General features: G+C 40.9%; 1 protein-coding gene across 10 annotated transcripts in view; it reads right to left on the bottom strand.

Moving 5' to 3' along the window:
- Positions 1 to 11,861, bottom strand: part of USP54 (ubiquitin specific peptidase 54) — a 163,254-nt gene extending 151,393 nt beyond the window's left edge. For 9 of the 10 annotated variants that reach the window (XR_014026678.1, XR_014026679.1, XR_014026680.1 and 6 more), the window contains exon 1: positions 11,585 to 11,861. The gene's annotated coding sequence lies outside the window, so the exon portion shown is untranslated. The remainder of the gene's footprint in view (positions 1 to 11,584) is intronic. The other variant, XM_081329577.1, reaches the window with a different exon arrangement.
- Positions 11,862 to 12,466: the final 605 nt, after the last annotated feature.

The following is a 12,466-nucleotide window of genomic DNA, read 5'->3' on the forward strand; positions in this document are numbered from 1 at the left end:
CTCTACTAAGTTATGTGAATCCCACCTGCACGTATTGGATTATGCCCTCTGCCTCTATCCAGTCTTAGACCTTATCATTTAAAGATTTAGCATGTATTTTGCTAACACTCGATAGACAGCTAGGCTAAATGCATGGATTGCTCTATTATTGCCAGCCCCCAATCTTTTGGAACTAGTCTGAACTAGTCTGATTATAGCTAGTCTGATCTATGAATGTAAAGAGGGATGCTAGCAAAGGTGCCCACCAACTGGGATTCTTTTCAATTTTATTTGAGGTGAATCACAAAAAGTTGGATTCCATAAACAGACATAGGATTTGCTCAAGGCAAGCCAGCCCTGGGCAGAGGCCCTCCAACATCATGATCTCACAACATTGGCTCACCAAAATCAGTTCATATGACTGTTATTGGATAGTCCTGTAACCTTATTCATTCAGAATATTGCAGGCTGGTCAGAACCATTGAAAGAGCAAGCTTTCTTTGATTACCTGTTGTGATTTGATAATTTATTTTTACAGAAAACCTAAATCAGATCAAAGGTGGAGTTAGACTGTTAGAAGTAAGGTAGGAGGAAGATCCAAGGGGGTATTGCAACCCTAGTTAGAATAGCTTTACAGCTGAAACCCATGGGTAACAGTCTCCCTGCTGTCCCTTAAAACAAATTGAAATCATACTTTGCAAGGTCTACATCCCCACTTCTGAAATAGATGCCCAGACTAATAGTAGTTGGAAAATTGTATCCTCACTTGTCTAAATACACACTCTGCAGCATTAATAATAATTGTTTAGGAATTTGAATGTCAGAATGGATCTCAAATTCAATTGGACAGGATTATGTGTTAGGAAGATGACCATATGTTTGAAGCTGTGCATTCTCAATGGCTCCCTAGATGAGAAGATCAGTAGTTGATTACTGGATCACATTGCATGATATCCTAATCCTTACAGTAAGGGAAGGTATATTCACATTTAGAATGTGATTCCCCAGCCCCTAATATTATGATATCCCTCTGAGAATCAGTAAGAACAGGAACAGTCTATGTTCCAATGTTGGAAAATAACAACATAGAGATATGAATTAAGTGGAATAAAAGTAGTGCAAAAACATTTGCTAAATGACTGGCAGCTCCAGAAACCTTAGAAATTTATACACACTTCTCAGACCACAAGTCTCAAAAATCATGCTTAGACTTGTATGATCTGTTAATTTTTAATCTGAAATTTGTTTTCAAACAAGCCAAGCAACACATCAGTAACTGGAATATAAAACAAAAAAAAATAGTTTGATCAGGACAGCATAGAACTGAAAAGTTTATATCATACAATGTAAAGAAAGAGTAAATATTTTCCTTTTGAGGACCAAACCACTTTCCCTACAGAATTTGAAGGGTTGACACAGTGCCCTCCAAAAAGAAAAGATTAGCAATGAAGGAGCCTGATAGACACTAAATCAGTCAAGAAGAGGAATCTATATCAAATATTAGAGAACTAACACCACTAGACCCCTTCCCTCCAACATTCATAGAATACAATAGAGCTGGAAGCAGGAGAACCTATACCATCTCAGACAAGTGACTGTCCAGTCTCTTCTTAAAAGAGCACCCACGATTTCTGAAGGCAAGCTGTTCCACTGGTTAATTGTGCTCACTGTTAGGAAGTTTCTTCTTAATTCCAGGTTGCTTCTCTCTTTGGTCAGTTTTCAACCATTGTTTCTTGTCCTGCCTTCTGGTGCTTTGGTGAATAACGTGACCCCTTCTTCTTTGTGGCAGCCCCTCAAATACTGGAATACTGTTATCATGTCACTGTTATTTCTTCTTTTGACTAACCAAACCCAAGTCCTGCAGCGGTTCTTCATATGGTTTAGTCTCCAGGCCTTTGATCATTTTAGTTACTCTTCTCTGAACTTTTTCCAAAGTCTCAACATCTTTTTTGAAGTATGGTGACCAAAATTGGTTGCAGTATTCCAGGTGTTGTCTTACCAGGGTTTTATAAAGCGGTACTAGTACTTTGCGTGATCTTGATTCTATTCCTCTGTTTATACAACCCAGGATTGTATTAGCTTTTTTGGCTGCTGCTACACACTGCTGGCTCATAGTCAAGTGATTGTCCACTAGGACTCCAAGGTCCCTCTCAGTTACTGTTTTTGAACTACCGTATTTTTTGGACCATAAGACGCACCTGACCATAAGACACACTCAGTTTTCAGAGCAGGAAAACAAGAAAAATATTCTGAACCAAATAGTACCGGTATACTAAAATATTTAGGGTTAGGGTTAGGGTTAGAGAAAAGGGATCCTATTGTATTATTGTTGTTGCTGTTATTATTTTTTTAAAAATATAAAGCACGGAAGGAAGAGGAGTGGGCTTCACAAAAAGGGACTAGAAATGCCAGGGGCAGACACACACACCCCTATAAAGCAGGGGTGTCAAACTGCCAGGCCGTGGGCTGGTTGCATCATGTGGAGGCCGCACCCTCCCCAGCTCCGGCAATGCTAAAAAAGTTGTGAAACGTTACATGTCACGTGACGTAGCAAGTTTGACACCCATGCTACAAAGAATCTTTATAGAGAATACCGGTATCTCTTCCTCAATAGGGCTGGTATTCTGCAAAAGGCTCCCGAACTGCCCCTTAAGGGCTGGAACAAATATTATTTGGAGAGTGATATTGATGACCAGGACTTAGGGGACAGTATCAATAGTGAATATGTGCAGATGTCCCCTCTCTTTCTGGTCAATTGCAGGCCTATGAATGCTGGGTCATGAAAGGACAGCAAAGGAAACACCCGATAGTCTAACCCACCTGGGGACAGCTGGTGTCTTGGGGAAACACCCAAAAGGGAACATACTAGCTACCTCTGTTTTCTGCTTTCTTATCTATAGTGTGCCAGCCCTTAATCTTATTTGTCAGCTTTGCTGGGTGAATTGCTTATGTAATCAAAGTAGGTATAAAAATAAGACATTTCTGCTATTTGGGGCTTTTGTCTCTTTTTAGAGAAGCCCGTCTTGTTCAGCTGAATAAACATGTAAGTTTGAAGGCAGATTCTGGTTTCCTGTATTTTGTTATCAAGCAAAACCTCAGAACCTGCATATCATTTTTGGCGAGTCAGCCAGGAGAGGTGCTTGGTCCTAGGAAGGATCAGGACAGGGGAAGGCACCAAGCGCGCTCTGGGGTTTCCTGGAGGTGCCCCCCTTCTTGACTCTTCCCTGTGGCTTTTCAACAGGAACTATTTGTTTTTGCTTTTTGTTGTGGTGGTTGCCTGCATATCAATATCCAGGTATTGTCTGAGGGACAGCAATTAGTGTCAATGTTTGGAGACAAGGTCAGTAAGTAGCTTGTCTATAGCAATTGTGACCAGTAAGGTTTTTTAAAAAAGATTTTCCAGCTTGTGTATTATCTTATTTTGTTCATTCCTGGGTAGGAAACCAAAGGCCAGCTTCAACTGGATTCAACACATTTACTTAGTAAGCAAGACTGGTTGACTCCTACCACCTTCCTTTTTTCAAAGCCCGGTATGGAAAAGAGGCAAACTTGGTGGCATCAGATAAATTTTTGGCATACTTACGGAAGCTAGGTAAGACAAGAACCAAATAATTTTTTGGAATTAACTTATATTTGGTAAAAGACACTGGTGAGAAAGATTTGAAATGTTTGTAAGTATAATCTCACCTGCAACAGCATCAGTGAGATAGTAGGCTGATTAAAAGACAACATGCTTTAGATATGGAGGACTTGGAAGCCATTCAATAGCACACAAATTTGTCTGTGCTAACCAAGTTCAGGAGGATGAGGAGAGCAATCTATTGTGTCTGAATTGAACAGTTTAACTTGAAGGGAATTAATTCTTTAGTATCCCCAAAGTCTTTCATACATACGAAGTCCCCACTTTTTGCAAAGTGATGGATCATAAATCAAGATGAGAAATGAGAAGATGAGAACGGTAATAGCAATACAGTCTACTACATGGGTAAATATTTTTAGGCCTAAGACAGGGGTAGGCAACCTCGGTTCTTTTATGACTCATGAACTTCAACTCCCAGAATTCCTGAGTCAGCATCACTGACTCAGGAATTCTGGGAGTTGAAGTCCATGAGTCATAAAAGAGCCAAGGTTGCCTACCCCTGGGCCTAAGACAATGTTGTGGGAGTTAAGTGTTTAGCAGTGATGGCCCCCAACTATCTTTGTGTCTAGTTGTTTTGGCATGGAATGCCCTATATTGGCATCCTGAGGGGAGAAGTTGAAACAGTTTATGTCCAGGATGTGAGGGGTCTGTAGATATTTTCTCACCCTTTTTCTGGTTCATGCAGTATACACATCCTCAATGGAAGGCAGGCTTGTTGCAATTGTTTTTTCTGCAGTCCTAACTATCTGCTGAAGTCTGTACCTGTCCTGTTTGGTTATTGTGCCAAACCAGATAGTTATTGAGGTACAAATGACAGACTCAATAATTCCTCTGTAGTACTGTATCAGTAGATACTTGGGCAATCTGAGCTTTCTGAGTTGATGCAGGAAGAACATTCTTTATTGTGCTTTTTTAATAATGGTTCTAATGTTAGGTGTCATTTCAAGTCCTGCGAGATAACAGAACCCAGAAACTTGAAGGTCTCTACTATTTGATACTGTGTCACCTAATATTGTAAGAAGTGGTAGAATACGAGAGCTTCTTCTAAAATCTACTGTTATCTCTACAGTTTTAAGAGTGTTCAGCTCCAGATTGTTCTGGCTGCACCACAGGGCCCGTTGATCTACACCTTGTTTATGTGAGACTCATCGTCTTGAATAAGACCAATGACTTTTGTATCATCTGCAAACTTCAGTACTTTAACAGAGGGATTCTTTGAGATGCAGTCATTGGTATATATAAAGAGTAATGGAGAGAGTACTGGGGGGCTGCTGTGGTAATTGAATGGGTATTTGATATGATTTTCCCTAGCTTCACCTACTGCTTCCCATTTGTTAGAAAGCTTATAATCTATCTGCAAGTGTGGTCAGACAACACCTAACTGAGTCAGTTTACAGAGGGATTTCAGGAATGATCGTGTTGAATGGTAAGCTAATGTAGAAGATGATCAGGCTGAGCCTGAGGGAGAAGCCAAACATGGCATAAGTCATGAGTCCCTGCATGTCCACAAGAGAGCTAAGTCCAGTGCACCTTGAATTCCTTTAATTCCCATACATTCCCTTAATAATCACTTGGCCAAATTCTTGTAGCGAGCAAAGCTTGCAATAAATCTTTATACTCTTTTGAATTGCCTGAATCTCCTGATTTCCCCAGCGTTGATAGCTGAAGTCTTAAAAAAGGACCCTTACTTAGGTCTTTGAGGATTCAAGATGTTGTAAGATGTAATGCAATGTCATATGGACAGCACCATCTGCTGATCTGTTTGTATGGTAGGCAAATTGCAAGGAGTCTAACTTTTGGAAGTTTTTCATAAGTACAGATGTTACAGCCACCGGTCTGTAGTCATTCAACTCCTTGATGGAGGGTTTCTTAGGTACCCAGATGATAGTAGAGTGTTTGAACCAAGAAGTTTATTAAAATTGAGGGTCAAGATGGGAACCAGTTGATCAGCACACTTTCAAGCAAGAGGGAATTACCATCTTTGGGCCTGGTGCTTTTCCAGCCTTTTGTCTGGAAATAGACCTCGTACATCTTTTTCGGTGCTCACCAGAGATGGGGAGCCCAGAGGAATGGAGTTGGGTGTAGAAGACTTGGCTGTTGTAAGGGAGAGGAGAGTGATAGTTGACAGTAGTCTCCGCTCAAACCTACAGTAGTACACATTCAGGTCATCTGCCAGTTGCCAATTTTCTTCTGCATGGGAGGAAGGTAATTTTTTTTTAGGCTTTTCCACATATTTTCTGGTTCATTTGTGGAGAGCTGATTCCTCAGCTTTTTCTTCGCTGCCCTGATCTTCCTTGTTAATATATTCCTGGGTGATTGTACAGCATTTTATCTCCTTTCCCTTTGACACAGCATAGATTAGCTGTGAATCAAGGTTTATTATTAATGTAAATGCGTAAGGTTTTGGTCAGCACACATAAGCTGATGTCACAGTGACAGTGAGTTCATCCAAGTCCCCTGAGGCAGCTTCAAAAACGTTTCAGTCTGTGTAGTTGAGGCAAGCCTGTAGCTTTAGCTTTGCCTCTTCAGGATTTAACTGTTTTAATTATTGGCTTTATGATTTTAAGTCTTTGCCTATAAACAGGTACAAGGTGAATCATACAGTAATCAGAGTATCCCACAGCCGCTCTTGGCAGAGAGCGATAGGCATCTTTTATTGTATAGAAGCAGTGGTCTAAATATTAAAACAGGAGTCTCCAACCCCTGAGCAATGGACCAGTACTGGGCCGCGGCATGCCAGCAACCAGTCTACACAAACAAGGAAAGCCCCATCCATAGGATGCAGGCAGCACACAAAACCACACCCCCTCCGGTCTGCAGAAAAATCTCTCCATGGAACCGGTCTCTGGTGCCCAAAAGGTTCGGGACCTCTGGTCTAAAATATTCTTGCCTCTTGTGAGACAGTTGACATACTGAATGTATCCTGGCAGCTCTTGGCTTAGGTTAGCACTGTTTAAATCTCCTAATACAATGAATAGGAAGTCTGGATATCTCTGTTCAAAAGGGACGCGGTGGCTCAATGGGTTAGGACGCTGAGCCTGTCGATCAGAAGGTCGGCAGTTTGGCGGGTCGAATCCCGAGTGCCACGTAACAGAGTGAGCGCCTGTTACTCGTCCCAGCTTCTGCCAACCTAGCAGTTCGAAAGCACGTAAAAATGCAAGTAGAAAAATAGGGACCACTACGGTGGGAAGGTAACAGCGTTCCGTGCGCCTTTGGCGTCTAGTCATGCCAGCCACATGACCACGGAGACGTCCTCGGACAAGCGCTGGCTCTTCGGCTTTGAAACGGAGATGAGCACTGGCCCCTAGAGTCGGAAACGACTAGCACGCATGTGCGGGGGAACCTTTACCTTTACCTTATAACTCTGTTCAGCCCACAGGATTTGATTAGTTAAGGTTTGCAATGCCTTGCTTATGCAAGCTTGGGATGGTACATAGATCTCAACTAGGATGAATGAAGAAAACTCTTGGGGGGCGTAATAGGGTATGCAAATAATGAATAGTGTCTCAAAGTTTAAATTAAGGAGAAACTTCCTAATAGTGAGGACAATTAACCAGTAGAACAGCTTGCCTTCAGAAATCGTGGGCGCTCCATCACTGGAGATTTTAAAGAAGAGACTAGACAGTCACTTGTCTGAAATGCTATAGGTTCTCTTGCTCGAGCAGGGGGCTGGACTAGAAGACCTCCAAGGTCCCTTCCAGCTCTATACTATTCTATTGAAAGTCCAGATCACAAAATTTCTTTAGTGTAGTGATATTTTACACCATCAATTGTTAATATAAAAGCAGATACTCCTCCCTTCTTTTTATTGGATATTTCTGCAAATCTATCTGCTCTTTGAATCTGATATCCTGGGATTTATAAGCAGCTATCATTAATCAAATCATCCAGCCACATTTCAATGAAGCACAGGGCAGCTGAGTTGGAAAAGTCTGAGTTGTTCCTACTTAAAAGGAGCAATTCATCTATCTTATTTAAGAGTAAGTGAAGATCAGTTAAATACAGCCGCTCCTGTCTTTTCTCTGCCCTATATGTTCCCAGATCAGGTGCAGAAGGCAGTTCCTCCTCTTCATCCACTAGCTAGCTGCAGCTGTATGCTTTCCCCACCAGAAGCATCAGGGCTGTCCTGCTGCAGCTGTGCTTCAGCCAAATCACTCTCAGCTGCTGCTCAGAGCCATCAACCAGCTTCCATCCTGACATGCCTGGAACTGGTTCATCTTTCTACTGACATCTGGAGAGGTATCCGGGAACGCATCTGGGGGAATCATCACATACAATTTTGTTTTACTTTAAAACAACTTGCCTTTTATCAGAATGCATGTCCAGGATATGTGGTTTAGTCAGAGCTTACGCTTAAGTCTTTAGTGGAAGTCTTAAGTCCACATGGTACTTTTGCTAAAAAAGACTTTGAGGCTTTCATTCAGTTTCAGATCATATTTTACAGGTGATAGCTGCTCAAATAACCAAGTAACAGTTTGCACTATACAAAAGCATTGCTTTGCCATAAATCTTGTTGTAGTGAGATCTAACCACTGTCATTTTTTCAGCTTTGTTCCTAATAGTTTTGCTTTTACAATCTATGCACTGTGCATAAAAATACTAGAGATAATAACAACTTGCCTCCAGAAGCTGTGAATGCTCCAACACTGGAAGTTTTTAAGAAGAGACTAGACAGCCATTTGTCCGAAATGGTATAGGGTTTCCTGCCTGAGCAGGGGGTTGGACTAGATGACCTCCAAGGTCCCTTCCAACTTCTTCTTCTTCTATTATTTTTATTATTATTATTAGTTATTTTCATTATACAGTATATTACTGTCCTCATTAATGACTGATTAAAATACTATTATTTATTCTGAGTGTGGTAGAAACCTAATACCACAAAAATCTAAAATAACAAATGAAAGCCCCAAATCACAGCCTTTGACATACAATCTTATAGAAAAAACCTTTTATTTATGAGATGTTTCAAAAATGTTGCCCAAGATTCAAAGATTATTTTATTTAAAAATATCCTATTTTTCTGTCTACACTGATTATTTTCAGTCCAGGTTTATGAGAGCTAAAAGTACAAACAAAAATGACAAAGGATTCAAGAGTTTTTTTCAGTGCATGTTAACATAAAACAAGACTCTTCAAATTACTTATGGCAAGACTCATAAGAGTTGCTCTGAAGGCTGCCCACCATGTTTCTGCATTGTGTTTATTGATCCTAGAATATTTTGCCACTTTGCTTCACTGTCAGTCCAGAATATATATTTTTTTGGACACTCAAATACAAACCATTGGTGCAATTTTCAAAATGCACATAGAATATTTGTAAAATACCCAGTTGTTTAATTATTTAAAAAGAGTTTTCCATATTTAATGTTCTCTTCATCTAATTAGTTGAGGTAATGAATAACACATATAATACCAATCCAATTTCACCCTGTGGTGGTGAGTGCAACATAACCTGAGGATTTATTTCAACTTTTGACTGACCACAAAAAATACATTACTTACTATTGCCACTTTTTCCCTGTACACTTTTAACTGATTTCTTTTTGCAGTTTTTTCAGATTTAAAAATAGCAGGAAAAAAATCTGCATGAAGTAGGGGTTGGGCTAGATGATCTCTGAGGCCACCTTCCCACTGTAGAATTCTGATTCTGTGAAAGCTTGCACATATTTTGTGATTTTTCTGATGGTCTAAGAATATCTTAATATGGATTTAGCTATATGATGATCTATATAATATTCAATTTGATTTAGATATCTCTTTTATAGATGTCTTCCCTGATCCTTCTCTTCACTAGTCTAGCCATGCCCAGGACCTGTAACCATTCTTCATATGTTTTAGCCTAATCATCTTTGTTGCTCTTCTCTGCACTTTTTCTAGTCTCAACATCTTTTTTACAGTGTGGACACCAAAACTGGTTGCAGTATTCTAGGTGTGGTCTTACTAAGGCTTTACAGTGTTATTGATCTTGACCGAATCTGTTAATGCAATTTAGGATTGCATTGGGTTTTTGGCTGCTGCCACACACTGTTGTCTCATATTTAATTGATTGTCCACTAAGACTCCAAAATCCCTCTCACAGTTACTGCTACTAAGCCTGGTTTCACCCAATCTATATGTGTAGTTTTCATTTTTCTTGCCTAAGTGTAAGACTTTACTTTTCTCTACATTGAATTTCAGATAGTATCACACATGGAAGATCAATTACCTGGTAAATTCATTTGAAAGACTCTTTTAGATTTCTTCTGTAAACAGATGGTCTGATATGTAAATGATTATTTAGATGTACAGTATAGCTTTAAGTCACAAAGGACTTTAATATCTATACTTTGAATTGTGCTGTCTCATACAACTGGTTAGCAATATAGAGGTTTTCTTTTGAGTGAAGTAAAATTCAGTTTTGCAAAACAACTTCACATGTAATATACATAAGTTAACAAAGGATGCTTAACCATGGCAAGATTATTTCTCTGACACTCGGCACCCAAAAGAACATCAAGAATTTTCTCATTGTTAGCATCTGCTGTGTCTAGCAGTGCCCAACTCTGCATTCTTTATTTCATCTATAAGTGTTGATGTTTTTAACTGTCTAAAAAAGCCGAAAGGGAGAAGTTATGTGAAATAGTGGTGCTTTTGAAAGACAGCTCAGCAAGCACAAGCAGAGGCTTCCTTGTTTGCTATAATCTGCAGCACTGCCTTCTGGTCCCCTAATCTTAACTCAGATACTTTACTTAGAAACTGAAAAATGGGAGATAAAAAGTTTCATTTCTTCTTTACATGGATCTGGGCAACCAGGTCAGTTTTAATGCCAAAATCACACCCAATGATAATCAAGGATCTGAAACTTCTTCACACTGTACAGAAAAAGGATAAGATGTGTTGTGACATATTGTAGAATGTACTCACTAGATTCTGTCTTGACTGTTTGGAGCTCATCACTTGCAAAGCAGTCACACAAAATCCACAAGGGATAACTTCAAAAGATATGTAATTCTGTATTTAACAACTCTATCCCCTACTTCAATCTACAGTATTAAATCAATTTATCTGTTCTATAACATAAATCAAATGCATAATGAGATTTGGCTTAGCTCAGCAAATTGAACAAATTCTATCTCGATGGGGTGGCCTTATGATTTCTTCCACAAACCATGCTTAAAACAAATTATAACTAGTATGATGTATGAAGCCAGACAATGACAGTATTCCATCCAACATATATTTTAATTCATAAGTCTGTAGCCTTGCATACCTGCTCTGAAAACTGACTAAAAGTTCAGAAATAAACTGCTCAAAAAAATAAAGGGAACACTTAAACAACACAATGTGCTGTATTTAATAGTAGGATGTCTTATCTTGTGTTCCCTTTTTTGAGCAGTATATAATACAATGCAATGAACTAGAACGAACACTTAATAGCTAAAAAAGTGTATAATTTCAACGTACATTAACAGTAATCCCGCTCAACACTGAGGTAGTAAATTTAGCAAAAAAAATCGGTGAAACCTGAATAAATGTGAATAGGTTGGCCCGCCAATATAGGATTTACAAAGTAAATGTTTCTCTAAATATTACAGTACATGTCCGGGGGGGGGGGGAAGAACTAGCAAAAAACTTCATAACGGCGGAGATGTGGGATATTTAAGTCAGTTTTATTGTGTACTGACAGAAGAGTTCACACAAATTTAGAGCAGGGAAAACGTCATAACCGGCTCCAGAAGGATTAAAAAATGCAAGAGGCAGCAGTGAATCTTCAAATTACAAGGTGACCATTCAGCATTGCTCCCTAACCCCACTCCCGCCAGGGCGCCTGCTGAAGCGCCCGGCTTTTCTCCCCATGGGGTTCCGCGCGGGAGTGGTAAATTTTCGCCCCCCGGCAGCGTCGCCCTGCAGACCAAACTGAGAACGAAACTGCACGCGACCCCCAGTTCAACCGCAGCGGCAAGGGGATTCGGGGAGGCGGAATACCTGCCAAGCGAGCAGCGGGCCTGCAGCACGAAGGCCCAAGAATAAGGGGCGGCGAGAAAGACCCTCCATCTTGAAGGGAAGCCCTACCGGCCGCCCGTGTCTTTCCAAGCCCTTCACGAGCCACCCCGAGGAGGAAGAGGCTAATCAATCTCCCTTTTGTGATGCCCTCGCACTTTGCCCCGCGCCGGAATCGCTGGCCGCCGCCACCACTGACTCACCGCCGGTGCCCAAGAGGACAGGGCCGTACGGAGGGAATCCCCTCTCGTCAACTCGCTGCTATGGCTACCGGCAGGCCGGCAGCGACATCTCGCGAGAGCACGAAAAGAGCCGCGCCCAACTATATCGCGTCAGCCATCACCGATCCTCGCTTAGGTGACCTCCGTTAATTCTCACTTCCTCCGTGCTCCGCCGGCACCTTTATTCCGTGGGCTCGGAGGTGTTCCACGGTTATGGAGGCTCTTGAGGCGGAGAGTTGGGCTCAGGTGGGCTATTTCTCTTAGGAGGGATCTACTCCTTTTTCACCCGCTAACCGGGGAGTGGGGGGGGGAGAAGGAGGAGATGCACCTTTTCATCAATCGCCTGGCAAGTCTCGACTAGGCCGAGAATCTGCAGAGGGCCAAAGCCCTCTCAGTGGGCATCCAAGGCAGATTTTTCAATATCGCTGTTGTATCTAGTGCACAAAACCAAATTGTAAAGGTCTTACAGGTGAAACTCAAAAATTTAGAATATCGTGTAAAAAGTCATTTATTTCAGTAATGCAACTTAAAAGAGGAAACTAATATATGAGATAAACTCATTACATGCAAAGCAAGATAGTTCAAGCCGTGATTTATCATAATTGTGATGATTATGGCGTACAGCTCATGAAAACCCCAAATCCAC

This window comes from Vipera berus (genome assembly GCF_964194415.1).
Source record: "Vipera berus genome assembly, chromosome: 5".
In the NCBI taxonomy this organism is placed as follows: Eukaryota; Metazoa; Chordata; class Lepidosauria; order Squamata; family Viperidae; genus Vipera; species Vipera berus.